The 7482-nt window shown below is 40.0% G+C and overlaps 1 pseudogene; it reads right to left on the reverse strand.

The window, feature by feature from the left end:
* Positions 1-463: 463 nt before the first annotated feature.
* Positions 464-979, reverse strand: LOC149255915 (eukaryotic translation initiation factor pseudogene; annotated as a pseudogene).
* Between the last annotated feature and the right edge of the window lie 6503 nt (positions 980-7482).

The raw sequence follows: 7482 nt of genomic DNA on the forward strand, positions 1-7482 counted from the left end.
TAATATGTTATAATTTTAACACCAAGAGAGAAAACTGTCATATTATACTTTTAATGACAAGTGTAACTATTATATTTACTCTTTGTATTCAAATGTCAACCTTTGTAAGATACGATCCCTGGATTATTACATATCATATAGTTTTTGCAGAGACATTTACAATTTGTTTCATGCTAAATCTATCTTCATTCAAAAAGCCAAACCAATTAAAAGTTGGTCGCAGTCCATATGGTCATAGCTGTGAGAATAATCAGGAGTATGACCAGTCGGCCATGCACGTGGTTTATCATAAAATAAACCTCCATCGTCCTGGGGCAGCAGCCTTATATTACGATGTAGACCTTTCAAAGTTCAAACCACCATTATTTATTGCAGACATCTTCGAGGGGAAGCATTCAAGGCATCTTCTGAAAGATGGGCAATGTAGGCATCGAGGCTCCAGGCCGTCCAATACCAAAACTCTTTATATTACACAGAACACGAGGATCATTACACATGTTTGTTGTTCCACAGTAAATCTGATTTGAGGTGCAAAGTGTTGGTCATTGCTTAACTGCTCCATTGCAGCAAGATAAGAATCAAGGTTTCCTTGAAGCCGTTTTCCAACAGTATTGAAGTGCAGGCAAAGAGCCTTCACTTTTTCTTCAGTTGGAAGAACCTTCGCATCCTGGCCCAACAACTGCTGAATACAATGATGAATGAATTTTTCAGGTATCATTCTCTGCTTGAAAAGCTCCCCAATAAGTCTGATATTTCCCAGACTGCGAAGTTTTAGCATGCTCACCTTGTCACGGCGTTCGGCTTCTTGATCTGGGGTTGTCATTTCTTTGCTTTCAGCTCGCAGATTATCTGCACCTTCAAATGTTGCTTGGCAAGTGTTAAGAAGAATCTGCCTGAACGCTATTGGTTTTCCATCTGGCTCTTCAGATGGAAATGGAGGGAGCGAGCAACTTAGTTCTGAGCACAAGTCAGCATACATCGGGCGAAATTTTGTTTCTGTCACTACCCTGTCAAAAATAAGAGATGTTACTCCCGCCAGAATTTCTGCTGAGTTAATCCCCGAGTTTATCAGTTGATCGTTGAGAACATCAAACTTTGGGGAGTTAATTTGTTCAGAACCCCCATGGCAGTTTTAAAACTCGATTCTTTTCTGACAAGGCTCCCCGCATGGCAGACCAAGGAAGATCAGCCTTCACAAGAACAGAAGATGGTCCGGCCTCTGGGACAGATGAAACCTGAACTTTAGAAAACAGTGAGATCAATTCTTCCTCCCAAGCTGACTGATAAACAGCCTCGTGTTTTTTTGAACTTGGGGCATAGGACTCCACCTCAAATCTCCGAGGGCCATAGCCATATTCTGTGCTTCCACCAAGTGTTTCTACGTGAGCAGGAACAGGTATTGGTGTTCGACCTTGACAATCATGATTTTCGGGCAAGAAAGAATTTGAAATATTTGCCATCAAATCTGACTTTCCCGCTGCACAAATGAACTCGGATCGCCAACTTCAGAAACTGAGAAGCAAAAACACTACTTCGATGATAAAAACTGCCATAATCCCAGCAAAAGATGTCACCAGGAGGGAGAGGACTGTACTAAAGTTATTAGAGATTTCCAGCTTCCCGAGAAAGAATGGGATTTCATGAGAAACTGCTTTTGAGATTCCCTTTCAACTTTTGACGACCAGATCACACGAAAATCTGCTTTGGAGGATTCCATTTCAACTTTTCCGAACGGTATGCTTCTCATGGAAGATAATCTTCAAAACAGATTTGCTGACAGACAGAAGGGGCAATTCTTCTCATGGAAGATAATCTTCAAAACAGATCTGCTGACAGACAAAAGGGACAATTCTGTAGTCCAGACAGTTCATTGCAGTTGATGAAGATACAAAGTAAAAGCATAATGTTGGGTATTTTTGATGGGGAAAAATACCAAAAACCAAATAAACAAACACACAGAGGCAATGCTCTGTTTTTACTTTTCTCCAGGATCCTTTTGTGCACAGAAGACTTAAAAAAAATTCACTGAGAGACAGAGTATTTCAACACCATAAAAGATTTCTGAGAAATTACTGGGTTAACTGCTGTAAATCCCTTTTTACATTCACTGCAGTGAAAACAACTTACTGCTGTAATAAAAGTTTACATAAGTTTACTGCTGTAAACAAAATTCACACAGACTTACAAAAAAAACTTCACCATTTTCTTTATGCACTGCTTGTGCAAAAACCACACATGGTTTTCTTACAACTCCAAAAATTACATCACCTGGTTCTTCTCATTTTACACACTGCTGTGTGTTTTTCTTTTACTGCTCCATCATTCTTTATTTTACGCTGCTGTGAAAACACTCTGTTTCCAACCATGTGCGATACATCCATAAAAAAAAGGTCAACACACTCAAAACATAAAATTATTACATACGACTTTTTTTTAATACATGCCGTATAAAAAAATATATAAAAAACATATATTATACGTGCCCATACTTATATTAAAAGCATCTACCTAAAAACTACGAACAACACATAAATTCATTAAATTCTTTCATACGGCGGTCAACCCATAAGTCTTTTACTCCACGCATGAGTTTTAATTTGATGTAGGCCCGTGTGCAGGTTTAATCAATCAACGGCTGAAAGGAGTGGAGCAGATCGAACGGCGAAAATGATATCGGAAGGCCAACAAGTGCTGAACATTAACCCCCGAGATTCTTACGTTGCGTTACGTCAGGGGTCAACCACGTGTCAGCTCCATATTTTCTCGGAGCTCCTTGCCGGATTATTCCTTCTGCCTGAAATCAACCCGAGAGCTTTCCGGCGAGGTTTGCTTAACGTTTTCTGGCAGCTGCGTTGAAAGCGTACGGCAGCGTTGAAATTAGATTTCAACACTCCCCTTTAATTTCAACAGCTGGGCATTCGGTCATACCCAGACATTTTCTCAAAAATTCAAAGCTCTTCTGATCGAATGGCTTTGTCAAGATGTCTGCTACCTGTTCTTGAGTCCTACAATGTTCTAGGACAATTTCTCCATTGTTCACCAATTCTCTGATGTAGTGAAACCTTGTATCAATGTGTTTCGTTCTCTTATGAAACACTGAATTCTTTGACAATGCAATAGCTGAGCTATTGTCACAAAAAATCACTGTTGCTTTTGCCTGCTCTTGGACTAAGCTTCTCAACATTCTTCTCATCCACACTGCTTGACATGCTGCTGCTGTAGCTGCCACATATTCAGCCTCTGCTGTAGACAATGCTACAATGGACTGCTTCTTAGAAGCCCATGAAATGGATCCTGAACCCATATTAAAAACATAACCGGAAGTGCTCTTCCGATCATCTACACTTCCAGCCCAATCACTGTCAGTGTATCCAATCAAATCTGAATGTTCTGAGGTATGATATAAAATTCCAAACATTTTGGTGCCTTTGACATACCTCAAAATTCTCTTTGCTGCCTGCCAATGTGCATCCTTTGGCCTCTCCATGAATCTGGAAATCAAACTAACAGCATACATTAAATCAGGCCTAGTTGCTGTTAAATACATAAGGCTGCCTACAATACTTTTATACAAGCTAGGATCAAAATCCTTGCTGCTGTCCTCTCTGCTGAGCTTTAATCCCATTACTGTGGGAGTGATTGCTGCCTTGCATTCTTCCATCTTAAATCTGCTCAAAATTTGATTTACATATCTTGCTTGAGATATAAAAATTCCTTTTTCATTTTGATCTACTTCTATGCCTAAGAAGTATCTCAACAAACCCATGTCAGTCATTTCAAATTCATCCTTCATGACTGATTTAAAATTCTCAATGAGCTGATCATCATTACCTGTGAAAATCACATCATCAACATATAAGACAACAATTAAAATCTTACCATCCTTTTCCTTGATGTAGACTGTGGGTTCTCCTTCACATTTGTTGAATTCATTATCCAATAGATATGAATCTATCCTGCTGTACCATGCTCTTGGCGCTTGCTTCAGCCCATAAAGAGCTTTCTTCAATTTGCACACTTTGTGCTCTTCACCTTTCTTCTCATAGCCGAGAGGCTGTTCAACATAAACCTCTTCCATTAACACTCCATTTAGGAATGCTGATTTTACATCCATTTGGTAGACTTTCCATTTGTTTTGTGCTGCTATGGACAGCACTGCTCTCACGGTTTCCATTCTTGCAACCGGTGCGAAAGTCTCCTCATAATCTCTTCCATATTGCTGCTTGTACCCTTTGACAACCAGCCTTGCCTTGTGCCTTTCTATCTTGCCTTCAGCATTGCTCTTGGTCTTGTAGACCCATTTCACACCAATAACTTCTTTGCCTTTTGGTAACTCAACCAAATCCCATGTTTTGTTTCTCTCTATGGCATTCATTTCTTCATCCATAGCTTTTATCCATTTCCTATCTTTAATAGCTTCTTCAAAATGAATAGGATCATCAACATGACAATACAAAGCAAATAAGGAATTCATTCCTTCTTCATAAATTTCACTTAGATTTCTAAACTTCTTACCTCGTTCACTTGGTGTGCAAGTGCTTGAAGATGCACTTGAATTTCCTCCTTGTGGTGTGCTTGGAGAAGCACTCTCATTGATCCTTAATGGTGTCCCTTGCTGTCCTTGTGTTGGCGCTGCTGTTTGGGGATGCATTTCAGCCACTTCCTCTTCATCTTCATCATGAGACAAACAGTTCTTGACATTCACTATTTTCTCTATGCTTCCATCCCAAGCTTCTTCTTCAATGAATTGAACATCCCTGCTGACAAAGAACTTCTTGGTAGATGGAATGTACAGCCTGTAGGCTTTGGATTCATCACTGTATCCAATGAAGATGCATTTCTCCCCTTTGCTGTCCAACTTCCTCCTTAGCTTATCTGGAATGTGTGCATAGGCCACACACCCGAAAACTCTCATGTGGGTGACTCCTTGCTTTCTCCCACTCCATGCCTCTTCTGGCACTTTGTTCATGACTGCCTTTGTAGGACACCTGTTCAATATATAAACTGCACAATGTACAGCTTCAGCCCAATACTCATTTGGCAAATGCTTTGCCTTCAACATGCTCCTTGCCATATCCATGATGGTCCTGTTCTTCCTTTCAGCAACTCCATTTTGCTGCGGAGTGTACCTTGCTGTAAACTGTTTGTGAATTCCATTTTCTCTACAAAATCTTAGGAATTCATTTGAGATATACTCACCTCCTCTATCAGTTCTCAATACTTTTATGTGCAGCCCGCTTTGGTTCTCCACAAGTGCTTTGAAGTTTTGGAATTTCTCAAACACTTCACTCTTGTTTTTGAGGAAATATATCCAAGTCTTTCTTGTAAAATCATCAATGAATGTTAAGAAATATAGGCTGCCAGCTAATGATGGAGCTTGCATTGGTCCACATAAATCTGAGTGGATGATCTCTAAGGGTGCCTTTGCCCTTATGCTCTTCCCTGATGGAAAACTTTCTCTGTGTTGTTTTCCCAAAATGCAGCCTTCACATAGGCTGTCCGGTTTCTCTATCAATGGTAATCCTTTTACCATTCCTTTTCTGCTCAACAAATTCAGACCTCCAAAATTTAGATGCCCGAATCTCAAGTGCCATAACCAATTTTCATCCTTTGGCACGCTTTGGAAGGCCTCTTGGGTGACTGCTGCAATTTCACCTTTGTTTTTCATGTCTGCCCGGATCCTGAGAGGGAACATCCTATTCCTTGTCATCTTCACTTCAGCAATGCATCTTTTGCTGGGTGGTATGTCCATGATGGTGCACACATCATTTACAAAGTAAACATTGTAACCCTTTTGGATAAGCTGTCCAACACTCAATAGGTTACATCTCATTCCGGGGACATAGTAGACATCTGCTATGGTTTTCCTTTCTCCTTGTTTTGTAAATATTTTTACCTCCCCTTTTCCCATAACAGACACTTTACTATCAGTTCCTAGTGTGACCTCTGATTTCAAATTCTGATTTAAGGCTGAAAAGAGGGCTATATTCCCTGTCATATGGTTGCTGCAACCTGAGTCTAAAAACCATATGTCTTCACTATGTGTTTCAGCCATGTTACAAGCTAACAGGACATTTTCTTGACTGCTGTTTTCTCTTGTAACATTTGCATTTTGTCTGCTGTTCATATCATGCTGTTTCTTTCTACAGTCACTAGCATAATGACCATACTTTTTGCAATAATAGCATTGAACATTAGATTTATCATACCTTTGTCCTTGAGCCTGATACTGATCTCTTTGTTGGCTGCTGCCTTGACCTTGGTTCTGATTTGGATTGTTGCCTCTTCCTTGTGCATTTGCTGGGCTGTTCCTTCCACCTCTGTTCTGGCTTCTGCCTCTTCCTCTCTTGTTTCCTCTGCCTTGACCTCTTCCTCTTCCAAAGGACATCTGGGTCTTGAAGGCTTGCTCAAGAGATGAGTTTTCATTCCTACTCAACCTCTGCTCATGTGTTATCAGTGATGCATGTAGCTCATCAACTGAATAACTTGAGAGATCCTTTGTCTCTTCGATGGTGGTGACTATGGCATCAAACCTTGAGGGTAAGACCCTCAATATTTTCTCCACAATTCTTCTGTCTTCAATGGTTTCTCCATGAGTTCTCATTTGTGTGATTACTCCAATCACATGAGTGAAGAATGATTCAATGTTGTCTGACTCCTTCATTTTCAAGTTTTCAAAATCCTTTCTCAGCAATTGTAGTTTTGCTGTCTTCACTCTCTCCATGCCTTGATAGGCTGTCTTGAGGGTTTCCCATGCATTGTGTGATGTTTTAGCTGCTGCTATCCTTGGAAATATACTCTGGTCTACTGCTAGATGCAACAATAAAATGGCCTTTGCATCCTTCTTCCTATTGCTCTTCAGGAGATCTCTCTCTCCCTGAGTTAATGCATTGAACTCAGTTTCATTTGCTGGTTCTTCAAAACCATCTTCAACTATTTCCCATAAATCTTGAGAAGCAAACAAGGCTCTCATAGTTATAGACCAGTAGTCATAATTCTTCCCATTAAACTGTGGGAGCTGGGTATTAAACATACCCATACCAGTGCTTGTGCTGGCCATTCCTTGACTGTGTATTTAAAAAAAACTGACTGTCTCTTTCAGCAGCAACACAAAGAAAAATCTTTGAGAAATACCTGAACCCTTTGTTGTCTGAGTCTTCTGTCTGCCTGAGAAGTTTTGCTGCAGCAACAACCTTCTCCCTTCAGCTTCTTTAACTTCTTTAAAGAGCCTAAGCCTGCTCTGATACCACTGTTGGGTATTTTTGATGGGGAAAAATACCAAAAACCAAATAAACAAACACACAGAGGCAATGCTCTGTTTTTACTTTTCTCTAGGATCCTTTTGTGCACAGAAGACTTAAAAAAAATTCACTGAGAAACAGAGTATTTCAACACCATAAAAGATTTCTGAGAAATTACTGGGTTAACTGCTGTAAATCCCTTTTTACACATAACAGTGAGACATCACCATGGTGTTTATAG

Source organism: Pinus tabuliformis, chromosome 7 (genome assembly GCF_031772625.1).
Source record: "Pinus tabuliformis cultivar Carrire ecotype Pingquan chromosome 7, CPIR1, whole genome shotgun sequence".
Taxonomy (NCBI): domain Eukaryota; kingdom Viridiplantae; phylum Streptophyta; class Pinopsida; order Pinales; family Pinaceae; genus Pinus; species Pinus tabuliformis.